Genomic DNA, 18,509 nt, shown 5'->3' with positions numbered 1-18,509 from the left:
AATACAGGCCACGCAATGGCAGACGCTGAGGGAGTCTGCAGGATCGCTTCCCCCCGACCACCACTTCTGCCTCCAGGAGAAGCTGGCAAGTGGGAAACGCCAGCCACCTTGCTCACTGGCAGTCACAGGGGTGGCACAAAGGGTGGACCCAGGAGGATGCAGCAGAAAGACCTGCTTGGCAGGGCCTCAACAGCATCCCGCTGGCAGAGAAGAGCAAAGACTGAGCGTCCAGACGTTGATGGGGACGGTAATGACCACAGAAGTTACCATTTGCCAGGAGTTTACCCTGGGCCAGGCCCGTCCTAACACAAAACACAACACTGAGGCATAGCTGAGCCCCATTTTACCCACCAGACAGTCCTCTAGGAGATACAAAAACCAAGCTCCTATTAATTACTTTAAAATTTAAATGTAATTTGATATTTTAATTTGTTAAAACAAGCATGCATTACTGTTGCAATTAAAAAATATAAGGATTTAACGGGGCGCCTGGGTGGCGCAGTCGGTTAAGCGTCCGACTTCAGCCAGGTCACGATCTCGCGGTCTGTGAGTTCGAGCCCCGCGTCGGGCTCTGGGCTGATGGCTCGGAGCCTGGAGCCTGTTTCCGATTCTGTGTCTCCCTCTTTCTCTGCCCCTCCCCCGTTCATGCTCTGTCTCTCTCTGTCCCAAAAATAAATAAAAAACGTTGAAAAAAAAATTTAAAAAAAAAAAAAAAAAAAAAAAAAAGAAAATAAAAAAAAAAAAATAAAAAATATAAGGATTTAAGAGGCACATGGGTAGCTCAGTCCGTTTTGATTTTAGCTCAGGTCATGATCTCAGGGTCATGATATCAAGCCCTGCATCGGGATCTGCATTAGGCACGGAGCTTGCTTAAGATTCTCTCTCTCCTTTGGGACGCCTGGGTGGCTCAGTTGGTTAAGCGTCCAACTTTGGCTCAGGTCATGATCTAGCAGTTCACGAGTTCGAGCCCTGCCTCGGGCTCTGTGCTGACAGCTCAGAGCCTGGAGCCTGCTTCGGATTCTGTGTCTCCCTCTCTCTCTGCCCCTCTCCCACTTGTGCTCTATGTCAAAAACAAACAAACAAAATTTTTTAAATGAAAAAAAGATTCTCTCCTTCTCTCTCTGCCCCTCTCCCACTTGCTCTAGACAAACTTTTTTTTAGACAAGCTAGGTTTTTTTTTTTTTAATATGAAATTTATTGTCAATTGGGAAACCAAGATTTATGGGCAAATATATTCACTACAATATTTTCTAGAATGGCAATGTGTTTGCCATCAGTGATTCACCAACTACGTGTCAGACATTGCATGAAAACAAACAGCTATTCTCTTTATAAATAAATAAATAAATAAATAATAAATAGAAGTTTGCTAATTTTTTAATGTTTATTTATTTTTGAGAGAGAGAGAGAGAGAGAGAGCAGGGGAGGGGCAGAGAGAGACAGAGTCACAGAATCTGAAGCAGGCTCCAGGCTTTGAGCTGTCAGCACAGAGCCTGATGCGGGGCTTGAACTCACGAGCGGTGAGATCATGACCTGAGGTGAAGTCAGGCACTCAACCAACTGACCCACCAAGGTGCCCCAATAAGAGTTTGCTTTTAGTGAACTAGCATACAGTAGCAGGTCAATAAAATGTGTTGAATGGATTATTCAATTCACCCCAATTAGAACAGAAGGGCACCTGCCTGGGCCTAGGCCTCAGGTATAAGCCAGAAACAGCAAGTATAAATCTGAGTGCCACATCATGCTTGGTTTGCCTCTAAAGTGAGGAGACCTGGATAATGGGAAGTGGGGTGAGAGCCACCTCAAACCCTCTTGCTCCAGATCAAGTCCTGGAGCTAGGGGCTGAGTCTATGACAGGGGAGCAATGCCCCCAGGGAGTCAGGAAGAGAGATGCTGAGGAAGGGACCGGTGAATGACAGGGCAGGTGAAAGGTTTTGTGAAGTGCGGAGAGCTTTATTGAAGAAGCACTGTAGACCTCGGCTGCCATGAAACAGGGCACCTATAAGTCTTGGTGGCATACCATAACTAGCCTGACTTTGTCACTCGTGAGTCAATGGGTCAGCAAAGGGGTGGGAGCAGGGAGCCCCCCAGCCAAGTTTTTCTCAGGGCAGTGACAGAGATCAGGAGGGCAAGGCCAGCTGCACAAGGTATTCCAAGCTCCTTCTGGAATCCGCTCTGCTAATATCCAACCAGTCAAAGCAAGCCACATGGCTGAACCCAAAGTCAGAAAGCAGAGAAACACACTTGCCCTTTTGTGGAAGGAATTACAAGGCTTCAGAGCAAAGGATATATTCAGTGACAGAGAATTAAGGGCAACCATCAACTACGCAGTCTCAGCTCAGAGCCCGTTTGCAATTTCTTACTCTTATGTACCAAATTTTCCCAAAGAGGGCGCTCAGAGAGGGGCTCTTTGTAATGGGTGAGTGCTCTCTGCCCTGAGCAGAGAATCACAGAAGAGAAGGAGGGCATAGGGAGAGATCTGGTCCATGAGCTGGAAGCCTTGCATCTTTTCACTGCTCTTGGTGCTCAACCCTATTGAACTTTAGCTTCATCTGATGCTAACCTAAAACCAACCTTAACCTTAACTCTTAGATATTGTTGATCACCTAGTTCTTTATGAAACTGAAGAATGTCATTCTCTCGCTGTTTTTATCCTGCCCCCAGCCCAACCCAAGCAGTTCCTTCTCAATCTTCTTTGAAGGTTTTCCTTTGACCACCTGCCCCTGAAAATACTGGTGTCCTCCAGAATGCTGCCTTAGATTTCATTTCTCTCTCCACACCATGGATGAGCTTCAGAGCACTTATAAACCCCAAGAAAGTTATTTAAACCCTTTAAACTTTTTTCTGTTTGTAGATTTCTGAATTGAGGGTTCATGGGTTTCGAGGGATTTCAGATTACCCATAGGCTGCCCCACCACTGCTCTGTACTCTGACTCTCATCTTCCTTCAGTCTTTGAATAGCATCTAGACCCTAATACCTCCCCTCCCACCCTTGATTCCACCCAAACCTCCCATCTCTCTCCACGCAACTGCCCACTTAGTCCCACAGGTACCTCAGAACAAACCCAAGACAGAGTTCCAAGACAGAGTGTATTATCTCCTCTCCTCACAGATTCCCAAACTCAGTGGCAGCATCAGACTGCCCTATCCTCTACAAAGACTTTGCAGAGTTGTGTCTGCCTTTAGCCTTCCTTTCCAATTATTTCTTAAATCCATACTTTCCCCTCCTTCCCAGCTCTCCTCAGTGTGGGCCCCAACACCTCCTCCCTAAAATGCACCAAAGGTTCCCCACTGCCTTCAGGATAAAGAACAAAGTTCTTGGCCGGCCATAGAAGTTCGACTATGTGAGCTGGTTCGCACCCACAGATGCAGCCCAGGCTCTCCCAACAAGCACCACGGCCGATTACTCACAGCTCCCAGAGCATAGCATAGTCCCTCTAGATTTTCATACAGGCTGTGCCCTCTGCCCTGCTCCCAAACTTTCGTTCTTCCTGTAAGATTCAGCTTTGACATTATCTCCTCCAGGAAGCATTCCCAAACCGCACACTGGGCAAGTGCCCTTTCTTTGAGGTCACATAGAACCAAGGGGTGATTCTGTCATAGCTCCAATGAGATCATACTATCCACTGATTTATAAATACCACATGAGCAGGAATATTGTGTTTGCTCCTCAAAGGCCTTATAGCATATGATACAATAGCAGGTGCCCTATAAATGTTTGTTGAGTGAATGAATAATAATAGATAAATGGATGAAATGTTGGTTGTGCCTCTTACCTGTCTTGTGATGTTGGGTAAATCTCATATCTCCTATAGACCTCAGTTTCTTCATCTGCAAAATAGAAATAATAGTCTAAATATTAGTACTGAACAATGAATGGTAGCCCAGTCGCACAACTGAAAATTACATAATCAAAAAATGTTTATCAAGACTATGTAGTGACATGGACAATGTGTATGATGTTAAAGCAAAAGAAGGACAGAAAAGTAATTTACTGTGATTACAACTACATAAAAACAACAACTGTGCACACAAACACATCCGCACATACACAAGATGGAAAAGACGTGTCCTTGGGTGATGTGCCCCTGCGTGATTTCTCCTTCACTTTATATCCCCATGTTTTCCACATTTTCTTTAGAGAATGTGCATTATTTTTATGATGAACATTAAACCTTATTACGAAAAGAAAAAAGGAAAGAGGTTTCTAAGAAAAGAACTCCGCATCCTCCTCACTTGGCAGTGTGTCGAATGCCTCCCGCACACTCAGGGACGCAACTCACCACGTCGCTCCCAGGTCTTCTTACTCCTGTGCGGAAGCATGTCCCTCCCCCGCACCCCCCGGCCCTCCCACGGTGCTCACAGGCAGTGCCTGGCGCCTAGACGCATGTGCGGGGGTGCGTATGAGCACCACGCCTAGAAACGAACTCTGTCCCTGGTCTCCAGACGGTGGGAGGAAATGCAATGCAGCCTCAGATACTTCCTCTGACCTACAATTCAGCGCAGGATGGACAAACATATTTCTGAGCCTTGATGTGTGAGAACACACCCCTGGAACCAGCTCTTTGGGACTGCCTGTTTTCGGGGTCTCAAGCTGTGCCCTTAAATCCCAGGAAGGGCAGCCCATTTCATCTTATTTAGAGCCATGGAACTGCTAAAGTCAAAGGTATTGGTCTAACCCGCATTGGGGAGGCTTCTAGGAAACCCACAGTCTCATCCAGTGCTGGTGGAAGCCAAAAATGGCACAGTCTTCCTGTTGAGTCATTTGGCAAGATGTATATGACCCTGATTTCCACTTCTAAGCGTTCATTCAGGAATGCGGTGAAAGGCAAAACTCAAAGGATGTTCATCAGACACTATAATATTAAAAAACTGGAAACAACGTAAATTCCAAAATAGGGATTAAATAAATTATGATATACTCATTAAATGGGTTGCCATGCAACCATAGCAATATAACAAGGTAGGGAAATCACCCACTATTTAGAAAATTTGTGGAATACCGTTAAGACTGGAAAATAGTCTATACATATAATCCGGGTTTGCGATATGTATAAATGTATCCTCAATGTATCTATAAGCATAGAGAAGAGACTGATAGGATAAACAGGAAACTGTGAGTGGTTATTTCTGAGTAGTAAAATTTCAAATGGCTTTTCTTCTTTTGGCTCATTTCTATTTTCTACATTTTCTGCAATTAGTTTGGATTGCTTTTGTAACATGGAAAAATATTTTAGAAGATTTCTATTTTTAACAATCTTCGAATTCCCTTGAGCCATCTTATTTTCTAAGTCTTGCGTTATGGATTTGGCCACCTTTTCTTCAGTTCTACTCAGCTCTACCTTCTTACGGTTTCTGATTATGCCCAGTTTCATCCACTCTCAGATAGACTGGGAGCTTCCCAAAGACACTGGCCATTTCTTCTTTATCAACCAATTTCTGTTTATCAGTTCAAAGACTAGAGTCCTAGGACCCCATGAGTTTCCACCTGTCCAACAGATGAATTTAACAGGAAGGGAGTTCTAAAGGTTGTCAGAGACTCGGCCTGTAGTTGAATGGGATTTCAAGCTGGGTGGATTTCCCCATCCAGAGCTGCCTCACTCTTGCACAGGTTGTTCACTGCACAAGGCACCCACACATCCAAGGGGGCAAGTGGAGGCTAAAACCCCAGCCTTATTCTGCTCACTGAGTCTCATGCTCACTGGGCTCACAGGGTACAAGGGGTCCTTTTTAAAATTCAGAGGTCAAGGGGCGCCTGGGTGGCTCAGTCGGTTAAGTGGCCGACTTCGGCTCAGGTCATGATCTCACGGTCCGTGAGTCCGAGCCCCCCATCGTGCTCTGTGCTGACAGCTCAGAGCCTGGAGCCTGTTTTGGATTCTGTGTCTCCCTCTCTCTGACCCTCCCCCATTCATGCTCTGTCTCCCTCTGTCTCAAAAATAAATAAACGTTAAAAAAAAATTTTTTTTTAATAATAATAAAATTCAGAGGTCAAATACTATATGATCTCACTCATCTTTGGAATTTAAGAAGCAAATGAGCAAAGGAAAAAAGAGGGGTGGGGGGGAGAGAGAGAGAGAGAGAGAGAGAGAGAGAGAGAGAGAGAGAGAGAGAGAGAGAGAGACCAATAAACCGACACTTAACTATAGACAACAAACTGATGGTTACCAGAAGGGAGGTGGGTGGAGGGATGGGTCAAATAGGTGATGGGGATTATGGAGTACACTTACCATGATGGAAAAATAAATAAATAAATAAATAAAATAATTTTTTTTTAAATGAAAGAAAGCAGGTGATCAAATATGAGGGGAACACGTCAAAAAGGCAGTCCTGCTGGCCAGATCTGGGACAATGTAAGCATCAAATAAATAATAAGGGTAACAACAGATTATAAGCCGCCGAATAAACTATGAATCGTGTATACCTCCTGATATCAATGAAAAACAATTAAAAATAAAAATAAATAAATGTTGTTAAAAAACATTCTTGGATATAAGTGCAGGTCTCTCTAAATGTCCATCCAGAAGTAATATTTGCATCTTGCCAGCAGTACCTGATGGTCAAAACTTGTTTGTTGTGCTTTTATAAGTTCTGCCAGTTTGATGGGTGTGAAAGGGCATCTTACGTGAAAAATCTTAGAATATTGCCTGGTTCATAGTAGGGTCTCAGTAAGGTTGAGTTACCATTTTAATTAACATTTCCATAATCAATATGGACATGGGGCACCTTTTCATTTGCTTGCTGATCATGAAAGTTTCCTCTTTGGTGAAAAAATTAAATTTTAAAATTAAAAAATAAATAAAATTCAGATGGGCAACCATCCTCCTGCCAATCATGGCACCTACAGGGCTGAGTCTTTCTAGAGGGGATGTGTTTCTAATTTGCACCAAAATGCCGTGTGCTAGCAGTGGCCTTGTCCCCAACACAGTCTGCATCGGGAAGCCAGTACTGATTTCCTTCGTCAGGCTTCTATACGGATATTAGATCTCTTCCTTTGTCCTATCATCTCCTCGAATGCTTTCTAATTTGTTTCTACCCTGAGTTCCTCGACTCTCTCCTGGAGCAAGCAACAGCCTTGCACGCCACCCCATGGAGGGGGAGTGGGGCCCTGCTCAGGTTCTCGGCCCTGGCTGCATATTAGAATCCCTCAGGGAGATTCGTAAAGTCTAGATGCCTCGGCCACACCTCAGACCAATTAAATCAGAAGGCCTGACGTGAGACCCAGCCAGAGTTGGAAAGCACTATAGCACTGGAAACAACTTGAATTAAAAAAAAAAAAAAAAAAAAAAATCCTGGGTTTAAGGCTCAGCTCCTCTCTGCTTCTCACCACACAATCCTGGACAAATTACTTTACTTTTTTCTGGCCCAGTTCTTCAACTGTGAATCCACCAGGTCAGTGTCTTCCAGTCAAAGTTAGAATGTGACCTGGTAAACCCTCTGACTGTCCTATCGCTGACCCCAGAATGAGACAGTGAAAGAGATCCAGCCACCGTGACTGAGAGAGAGGGGTGCAGTTGGGAAACGGGGGGAGGGTACGGGCATGAGGTGCTAAAATTTCGGCTCACCAGGCCATAAAACAGTGGTTGAGAATTCTAAGTCTAGATGCTCCCTGAGAGTCCTCTCCTCCCTAACAATTGGTATTCTGTACATGTGTACGAAGCTGGCAGGAAGATAAAACTGTGCTTCCACATGGCTCAGAGGGGATTGTGAATTGCCTAAATATGACACCATTTATTTCTCCCAGATTCAGGTCATCAGGCTCAGAGAATTTGCTGCTCCTGCCACTCCCTCCCTCCGCCATCTTGAGTCCTCCCTCCCCTTGTACTGGGGAAAACCTTTCAGCTACTGCCAGCCATTGCCAACCAGCTGGCTCCACTGAGAGATCACCAAGAGAAACAAAGTCACCGGGCCAGGAAAGTAACAACCCTTCAAGGAATTCGTCAAATCTCTTAACCTTTTCCCACTTTTTCAGCTCCTCCCACAAAGACAAGCCACATGCCATTTTCTCCACACTGAGAAGCTACCCTGTCGGATGATGTGATATAGTAGAAAGAATGGTGGGTGAAGCCCCAAAAGACTTGAGGTCAGGACAGAGCTCCACCACTTCCTAATTGCTTGAAGAAGCATACCCTCCATGAGCCTCAACTTCCTCATCTGTAAAATGAGGTTGATAATATCTGTTTTACTTTTCTCACAAGGTTTTGTAAGGATCGGTTGAAAAAGTGCAGCTAAAAGCAATTAACACACTCTTGTTATTGCAGCCTAGTTTCCCAGCCTACATCCTGCCACCCTTAGACTCTGTGGTTCAGTGGGGCCAACAGCATCCCCCAACCATGCTCACTGGACAAGGGATGGTCATATGACCTAAGCTGGCCAGTGGGCCTTTTGCCGGTTCTACTACAGAACAGTCCTCTCTGCTGGGAGCCATCTTGTCCCCCCACAGGAAGAGGTATTCCAAAGAATGCAAGCAACACAGAGAGAAGCAGAACAGGAGATGTTTCAGAACAAATTTCCCATGATGTCATTTGAGCACCTGCATGAACTCATTCATTCATTCTTTCATTCAACAACTAGTCATTATGTCCGTCCTATATTCCATGTCCATTTCTGGATGCTTGGCATTTTGTGGTGAACAAAAGAAAGACTCTACCCACCTGGAGCCTGCATGCCAGTAGGAATCCCAGGCAGTAAACAAATACCAAGTATATACATAACATAATGCCAAGTAATGATAAGTTATGAAGGAAAATTAAAGCAGGGTAAGTGGATGAACACAGAAGGGAAGATGCTGTTTAGATAAAGTGACTGACTCCAGCTCTCCCTACGGATTTTCAAGCTCCGTGAGCCAATAAAGCCTCATTGTGTTAAGCGAGCTTGAACTGGGTTGCCCTCGGTGCCACCAAGATTCCTCATGAACACAGATTTACAGATGTAAGCATTGGTAATGCTGCTGCTGCTGCTGATTACTATAATAGCAACAAAACAGCCTCTTGAGAAGGAACTGGACCACACCCTTGGGAATGCATATCTAAGATATTTATGCCCATTGAATAACCCAAGGACAGGAAATTATCAATCGATTTCCAAAAGTATTGTCTGTGGAATTAAACACATACAAAGGTCATTCCTCTAGATTCATCCACTCCATCAGTTGACTTAAAAGTCAGAAACTTATGGGGCGCCTGGGTGGCTCAGTCGGTTGGGCGTCCGACTTCGGCTCAGGTCACGATCTCACCCTCTGTGAGTTCGAGCCCCGCGTCGGGCTCTGTGCTGACAGCTCAGAGCCTGGAGCCTGTTTCAGATTCTATGTCTCCCTCTTCCTATGACCCTCCCCTGTTCATGCTCTCTCTCTCTGTCTGTCTCAAAGATAAATAAATGTTAAAAAAAAAATTTTTTTTTTAATTTAAAAAAAAGTCAGAAACTTAAAAAAAATGTGTTTAGGTCAACTACACTTGAATTAAAAAAATAATAATTTTAAAAACGTGCTTAGAAAATTGGAGTTGATCATTGAGTGAAATAAACTGTTAGGTTGGTCCATCTGTGGCCAGTTGGCTATCGAAATATTGCCAGCACGAACACCTACCACTTACATAGATTTAAGGGACACTCTAAGGGCATGAGGAATAATTCAGTTACAGAGCATCCACAGCCAGTATTCGCGGGGAGCTGACTCCCTGTGGTTCTTACAGAGTAGTTAGAGGCTGATAGTTGCAAACTCTGACCTCACATAACCAGTTGCCAAGGGTAAGAATGCAAATGCCCAATAATATCAGCATTCCCACAAAAGTTTTCAAACTTTCATCCCTTTAATTTTAAGTTCCTAAAACGCAGGACATTTTTCATGCCTTCTAACTCACCCCATGCCCCCTCACATACATAGACACATAGGCACACAATCTCTGGAATTCTGATGTGATGATTAGTATTTAAGGGGAGCTCCAAACATAGGGTCTCTTAGCTTGAACTCTTAGAAGGACTTGGGAGCATCCTATATCACTTTGATGCACAGGATGTATAACCAAATAAAGAAAAATGTGAAACTGGAACTTCTATCATTGTCCTCCTGGGCTGCCACACCCACACTGTGAATAATAATTTGCTTTACTCAGATTAAGACATGTGCAAGCCAAGATGAGCCTACTCAAAAAAAAACAAAGAAAGTGCTTCAAGCCTTCCTGTAGCTGCTGGAGTTTCCTCATGTTTCTCTTCCACAAACTGCAACCATTGTGGAGATATCACATTACCTGCTGGGGAAAGGTGTTCAGTAGCACTGAACTAGACAGCATGAGGACCCTTTCCAGAATGTCTAGCAGGCATTGTCTTCTGTAACTGGGCTGGTTTAAAGTATTGCACACCAGGACTGAAATGAGCTTTGCAAGGGCGGTGTTCTGTCAGAGGTGCTGTGACTATGGTTTTGGCTCCTTTTTGTACCTGAATCTTGACTCCAAGAAACGTTTATAATCTACCTGATAAATATATATCTCAACATGTCCCCAAAAATGTTGGAACACAGGCTGTTACATGAGGAAAGAGTTCTATGGTCAAGGAAGTTTGAAAAACACTAGGTTTTCTTTTTAAAAAAAGACTTTTTAAGTGATAATACCCATTGGTTACCCAGAGCCTTTTAAATGGTAATACACATTGTGACTATCCCAGAGCGAGGTATGCCAGCGCTCCTAATTTTTTTTTATCACAGATATTTTTTAGGTAGGAGCACCTGTTAACACCCCGCAGAGCACAATCTGAGACAAAGCGAATTGTGACCATATTCAGTAGAATTCTTTATTCCCAGACATTGGGGCTTCAACACAAAGGGATAAATGAGAATGTTTGAACTAACACACTATGGAAAGAGATTAAAAAGAGATTATACTCTGGTTTTAACTTAAGTATAATTAAATTCAACAAATTACAGATTAAAAATTTTGAAAACTTCTCTACTTATGAATGTCCAAGTTACAAACTTTCATGGAGACAAAGCTGCAACACATCAGCTCAACCTCCCACCAGCAGATGGCAGTAGTTGTAGTGCAAGGTCCTTCCAGTTTGGACCATAGAGTCCTTTGATAGCAAGCAGCAATCTTGCCAGGGTTCTACTTAGTTTTGCAAACGTGGTTAATCCCACTCTATCCAATGAGTACAAGAACAGCAAATGTTTTAAATAAAAGGTGTGCAATTGCAATGGAACTGAAAGAAGAGATAATAAAAGACTGAAAGTGCAGAGAAAAAATAAGGACTGTTGTGCTCCTGGCGCTGTGATTCATCCCAAGAGGAGGCATGGTTTGGGAGAATGCTTAGTATAAGCCCCGCTGCACATACAACTTCCATGACAATCAGCAAGAGAGGAGGGGAAAGAACAAACGCCAGGGGGCTTGAGAGCAGGGGGCTGCAAGATGAGCACCGACATGGGCTTCCCATAAGCCAGATGTCAATTCAGAAGAAAGCTGGGACTTGGCTCAAGGACCCAACGGCAGAGCATGGTGAACGTGCTGTTGTTGAAGTGTGTATTCATTCATTCAGCACCTGTTTTACTGAGCGCCTAATACGACCCAAACATACTTGCTGGCTACTGGCAACACATTAGTGACTAAAACAGATATGTCCCCACCCTTGAGAAACATACATACTATGGGAAGATGCGGAGAGAAACAGGCAATAAACACACAAAAACATAAAAGTGTACATGTTGGTGAGTACTATAAAAGAAGCAAAATGGAAAACAGTGGTAGAAAGCAAGAGAAGTGAAGGTGGGGTGCTGGTGGTGTAGATGTGGTCCTCAGTGGATAACTGGGGGTGGACCCTAAGTTTCGGTCCCTCCAAATCTTCACAACATCACATTGAGTGGGGAGGTGGAAAATGTAGCTACCATGGCAGCTTAGGGGCTCCACAGGAGGCAGGTGGAGGTGGGAGAGTGTCACCCAGATCCACAGACCTCCTAGTACACTGCACTGATCTACTTTGGAGAAAAGATGGCCCAGGAAATATTTATCAGCACAAAGAAGAAGCATCTGCTGGTTTTCAAGTTTCACAAGACTCATACTCCAATTAAGTGGAAATGGTCCCAGGGCCTTGGTTCCCCTGGACTCAAACAAACAGACTCACAAAGAACGTAACCCTCTCTCTTAAGTAGAGGAACTTCTGTGCTACCTAGCAAGGCTGTGGTGTTATTTTTTAACTTCTTATCACTTAATAACTGAAGACATGTTTTAGTGGATTTAACTAAAAGAACCATCTGTTAACCTGATCTGGATTTTTTCTTATCTTGTGTACCAAGGAGTCTGCTGAGCCTCTTCTATTCTTCCTACACTGATCTTGACCCACACTTGTCTGCACTTCCTGTGTCACAGCCTTCTATTTGCAGACAGCCCCCGGTTTTTATTTCACATGTCAAAATCACATTCAGCATTTATCCATTATGATGCTGTGTTTGCTAAGATTAGGTTTGGCGATGAGTAGTAGCCAATTCAGAATAACAATGGCTTAAAAAGACAGAAGTTTATATTTCTCTCTCAAATAAGCATTGAAAGACAAATAGTCCAAGGATAATGACAGCTCTGCTCCACAAAATCCTCATGAAGCGAAGCTCCTTTTCTCTTATAGCTCCAGCAAGCATGGCCTCTGTTTACTCAGGAGCCAATATGGCTGCTACAGCTCCAGCCACCACATCTGCATTCTCAGATAGGACAAAAAAGGAAGAACAGTCCCTTTGTGGACCCTTCCCAGTAGTTGCACTCACCTCTTCCACTTACATCCCATTGCCTAGTCATATGCCCAGACTTAGCTGCAAGGGAGTCTTGGAACTTATTCTCCATCAAAAATAAAAGGGCTGTCTCAGCCAACAAGCTCTACAAGTTGTCTGTTACTAGTTTTGATGGCTCTGCTGTGTTGTTTTTCATCTGTATTCCTACCTTAGCTCCTTCTGGGTTCTGTGCTCTATGAGAAGTCATATCTCCCTCTCCTCTGAGGTGAAAAGACACAGTGTGATTTTCACAGGGCTAAAAATGGCACATTGGGCAAACACCCAAACACCAGGATATACCCTAAGTATTATAAGAAAATAATTTGTCTAGATTGCAGCAGCTTACAAATTTGCTATTTAAAATCATCATGTCCAGGGTGCCTGGGTGGCTCAGTTGGTTAAGCATCTGACTCGATTTTGGCTCAGATCATGATCTCACATTCATGAGTTCGAGCCCTGTGTTCGAGTCTTGACTTGGGCTCTGTGCTGACAGCATGGAGCCTGCTTGGGATTCTCTTTCTCTCTTTATCTCTCTCTCTCTCTCTCTCTCTCTCTCTCTCTCTCTCTCTCAGTAAAATAACTTAAAAAATAAATAAAGGTAAATAAAAATAAAATCATCATATTCACTGTTCTAAGGACTGAAGCAGTAATTTTAGTAAAGGGTCTGAACAAGGAGGCAAAGATGGGAAATAATTTTAATGAAAAAAACCACGTTATACCACACATAAGCTCAGAAGCACTTTACCCACTTACAACCTCCAAGAAATAATTATTGCCTCAGAGACATTCATTAACTGTATTACTTCATTCAACACCTACTTCTTGAGCACGTGCTATGTGCCTGACACTGCTCTAGCCATGGGGCATGCAGCAGTAAACAAGACAGGCAGGGTCCCTGTCCTCATGGTTCTTGTATTCTAGAAGAAGAGAGGAAAATAAGAAATAAGAAAATAAAATAATCACACATTCTTGCATAGTGGATAAGAGGACAGAATGGCAGGGGTTAGTGAAGGTAACATGTTATTGACTAATAGTAATAGCTAACTCTTACAAGAACTTACATGGGATGGGCATTATCCTGAGACTTGACAGACACTGACTCATTTAATCCCCACAACAATTCAGGCACATCAGGCACGTGGAGCCATTACCATGCTCAAGGTGGCAGAGCTTAGATTTGAACCGAGCCTGACTGGCTCTAGAGTTCTCGCTGTTAATTCTACATGATAATATCCTCCTGAAAGAATGAGTAGAAGGCTGCCATGTGAAGAACTGGGAAAGAACATTCTAGAAAATGGAATAAACTTCAGTATGGGCCCTGAGGTTAGACCAATCCAAGATGTTTAGAGAACCATAGGAAAGGAAGCAGGATTAGAGACTGGAGGTGGTGAATGAGGTGGAGAGTGACATAAATAGGCCAGGTCCACTGACACAGGGCCTGGAAAGCCAGCCCAGGTAAGGAATTGCCAGAGAGTCACAGAAGCAGGTCTTTGTGCCACTTTCTTCACCACCACTCATCCTCTCTCAATGTGACACTGCCCGAGAGATGCTGAGCTGTGCTCAGCCAGAAAACACCCATCTGCTTCTAGTCGAAAGCAAGGTCATCTACAGAGGGACATTATGCCAACATTGGCTCAAAAGCCCTATTGTTAAGCTCTTGGAGTTAAGAAGAGTCGCCATTTTTTTCTTTTATAATCTGTCACATTTTTTTTAATGTTTATTTCTTTGTGAGAGAGAGAGAGAGAGCACAAGCAGGGGAGGGGCAGAGAGAGCGGGAGACACAGAATCCGAAGCAGGCTCCAGGCTCTGACCTGTCAGCACAGACCCCGACATGGGGCTCGAACTTGTGAACTATGAGACCATGACCTAAGCTGAAGTCAGACACCTAACTGACTGAGCCACCCAGGCACCCCTGGAGCCTTGTACTAAGGCTGATAGCAGGCACTTTCAGGGCTCCTCAGAAGAAGAACCCACAGCTCCTATCCATTCCTCTGTAGGTACTGCAGAGTCTCGGCATGGTATTTCTGCCCTCTTGATGACGTGAAGGAGAAGCAGTGGGAGGCAGGAAGTTCTGTGTGATGGAGTGGCCTTCTCCCACACCACTGGGCCTAGGACAGGCCTCTTCCCTTGGAAGTGCTGGCCATGGCCATGGAGTTTACCTCCTCAGGTGGGTTGATAACACCACACAATAATGCCCCTGAATCAATACTCACTGAGGTCTGGGGCTGGCTGCCGAGAAGTATCCTTAGAGAACCTGCCTGAAGGAGTCAAGCCAGTAACAAGGGCTGTCTGTCCACAGTGGCCTCTTATATTGGGAAGTCATCCACATGCTTGTTCCACGAGACAAACCTCACCTTCTTTTTTCTTTTTTTTAGTGTTTATTTATTTTTGAGACAGAGAGGGACAGGGCATGAATGGGGGAGGGTCAGAGAGAGAGGGAGACACAGAATCTGAAGCAGGCTCCAGGCCCTGAGCTGTCAGCACAGAGCCCGACGCAGGGCTCGAACTCACAGACCGTGAGATCATGACCTGAGCCGAAGTCGGAAGCCCAACCAACTGAGCCACCCAGGTGCCCCAAACCTCACCTTCTTTCTCATCCTGCTACCTCAAAACCTTAAAGGCTCCCATTCCTATAAAATAGAGCAAACACTCCCATTGTGTGTACGTGGCTTTTTAATGACTAATTGCTGCTTCACTGTTCAGGTTCATCTCCCCCCCCCACCCCCCCGTCCTCCATCATGCCCACTTTCCTCCCTCATGTCAAATACTCTATTCCTCAAACACATGTCCATTGGTTCAGGCTCTGCTCTCTACCTAGACTGTCTTCCCATCTTCCAGAGAACTCCATCCTTCATGGTTTTCATTCGAAGTCCACATCATCTGCAGAACCTTCTCTGACTTCCCCAGGCACAGGGGACATTCCTTCCCCATCCTGGTCAAATAGCTCCTTGCACACTGCACTATCAAGTTTATCTGCCACTGCCTCCACATGCACTGGTTGAGACAGGGTCCAGTTTTTACTTACCTTTGTCCCCCAGTAAAATTTTAGAATTTTCTCCATAAAGGTCTGGCATATATCCTGTTTAAGATTATTCTCAGTGTTGGGGCACTTGGGTGGCTCAGTCAGTTGATCTCACGGTTCATGAGTTTGAGCCCCACATCAAGCTCTGTGCTGACAGCTCAGAGCCTGGAGCCTGCTTCAGATTCTGTGTCTCCTTCTCTCTCTGCACCTCCCCTGTTCTCTCTCTCTCTCTCTCTCTCTCTCTCTCAAAAAAAAATTTTTTTTTTCCTGGGTACCATTATAGAAGTTTTATTTCCCTAGTGAATGGGACTTTTTTTCTGTATTATATATTCTGGTCAATGATTACTCATATATTAGGATTTTTTTTTTTGCTTTTACTTTTATCAATCTATCAAGCTATTGTATTCATCTATCAATCTATATTGGTAAACATAAAAGTCTTTGAACAGTCATCTGGTTCAAAGACTTTTTCTTAAAATAAACATGAAGCTTCAGTCTTCCTTCTCCCCTACCTCTTTAACCCATTGCCACAGACAACTTTTCATTTTTTTAGATGATTCTTTTGGTATTTACCTTGCGATCTCTAAATACCATGTTTCTACTGCTATTTCTTGATATTACTTGTAGAAATTATCTGTTAACTTCCCCCTAACCTTCCCCTGACCAATATGCACATACTCCCCATCCACATTAGTTTACTAGGGCTGCTGTAACAAAGAACAACCAACTGGGTGGCTTAACCAAGAGAAATTTATTGTCTTGTGGGTCTCGGGGCTAGAAGTCCAAAATCAGGATGTCATCAGGGGTGGTTCTTTCTGAGGGCAGTGAGGAAGAATTTGTCTCATGCCTCTCTCTTAGATTCTGGTGGTCTACCACCCGTCTTTGGCATTCCTTGGCTTGTGGACGTAAAATTCCAATCTTCATGTGGCATTCTCACTGTGTGTTTGTCTCTATGTCCAGATTTGCCCTTTTTATGAACACACCAGTCATATCAGATTAGAGCCCACCCTAATGACCTCCTCTTAATTTGATCACTGCAAGACATTATGTCTAAAAAAGATCACACTCACGCATAGTAGGAGTTAGGACTTCAACATATTTCAGAGGAATACAATTCAACCCATAACACCATCCTTTCAAAACTATATAATTATATCATCACACTGTTAATGTTCAGTATTTACACTGTAATGAACCTATAGCTAGGCAGAGCTAAGCCATGTAGCTCTATTCCCTTTCCTGAATAATTTTGTTATATCCCTGGAGTTAACAATTATATTTTATTCTGTTTGATTATTTTTTTGTGTGTTCTTATCCCTAGCTCAACTGAAAACTCCCTGCCAGTTGGCTAATTTATTTTTCATCATATTCCCCCACCTCAGCTACTGTATCAATTTCATCATGATGAATTTCCCCTTCCCGAGCCTTCTGTCCGGCACTAATGTGGCCAGATTACTCTTTGGAGGATGTCCCTTCACCACTATGCTAGAGATTGTCCTTATTTCCTGTTTCTTGGATCAGATATCTTCCCTTTTTTAGCTACTCCCTTGATTTATATAGTCTCCAATAGTTTCCTAAGAAAAAGTGTGCAAGAGATAAATATTTGAGGCCTTTTATTTCCAATAATATCTGTATCCTACTTTCACATTCAATGGATAGCTTGACTGGGTATAGAACTGTAGGTAAGAAATCATTTCACTTCAGAATTATGACAGCAATAGCTCCAATACCGCTATTCAGAAGGCTGAATCACTCTGCTTCCTATTGTTTGTGTGAACCTATTTATTTATAAGAGCTTCTTTTGGTTTTTTTTCTTTGTTTGTTTGTTTTTCAGTGTAGTTAGAACACAGTGTTACATTAATTTCAGGTGTACAATATAGTGATTCAACACTTCCATATATCACCCAGTGCTCATTACAAGTGCCCTTCTTAACCCCCATCACCTTTTCCCCCCATCCACCCACCTCCCCTCTGGTAACCAGCAGTGTGTTCTCTATAGTTAAGAGTCTGTTTCTTGGTTTCTCTCTCTCTCTCTCTCTTTTCTTTTCTTATCTTTCTTTGCTCATTTGTTTTGTTTCTTAAATTCTACATATGAGTGAAATCATATGGTATTTGTCTTTCTCTGACTTATTTTGCTTAGGATTATACACTCTAGCTCCATCCACGTTGTTGCCAATGGCAGGATTTCATTCTTTTTATGGCTGAATAATATTCCATTTTGTATATATACCACATCTTCCTAATCTATTCATCTATCAGTAGACACTTGGGCTGCTTCCATATCTTGGTTAATAATGCTGCCATAAACATTGAGGTGCATGTATCCCTTTGAATTAGTGTTTTTGTATTTTGAGGGTATGTAAGAGCTTTGTTTGATCAACAGTTGTGGTAGGCAGAATTCTAAGATGACCACCCAGTGATTTACACCCTTATAGAATCTGAATGTGAGTAGAACCTGTGATTTACTTCTAGCCAATAGATTATGGAATGGTAACTTCCTTGATTAGATGACATTCTATGACAAAGGTGAGGGGCTAATCACTCGTGATTGTATTATATACATAGAAGGTTCTGTCTTAGACTGGAATGGGAGATTTTCCCATAGGCTCTGAAGAAGTAAATTGCCATATTGTGAGAGGGCTTGTGAAAGGGCAGTGTGGCAAGGAACTGAGGGATATCCAGGAGCTGAGGGTGACCTCTAGCTGATGGCCAGAAGGGAAGCAGGGATCTCAGCCCTATGATCACAAAGAA

At 43.5% G+C, this 18,509-nt stretch overlaps 1 long non-coding RNA gene across 1 annotated transcript in view; it reads right to left on the bottom strand.

Annotated features, from left to right (window-relative positions):
• Positions 1-18,509, bottom strand: part of LOC131516055 (uncharacterized) — an 88,078-nt gene that overhangs the window by 7,651 nt on the left and 61,918 nt on the right. The window contains exon 2 of the long non-coding RNA XR_009263829.1: positions 3,777-3,831. This is a non-coding gene — a long non-coding RNA (uncharacterized LOC131516055). The remainder of the gene's footprint in view (positions 1-3,776; positions 3,832-18,509) is intronic.

Source organism: Neofelis nebulosa, chromosome 7 (assembly GCF_028018385.1).
Source record: "Neofelis nebulosa isolate mNeoNeb1 chromosome 7, mNeoNeb1.pri, whole genome shotgun sequence".
NCBI lineage: Eukaryota > Metazoa > Chordata > Mammalia > Carnivora > Felidae > Neofelis > Neofelis nebulosa.
The sequence above is the reverse complement of the archived record's forward strand: the minus strand, read 5'-3'. Positions and strand labels throughout refer to the sequence as shown.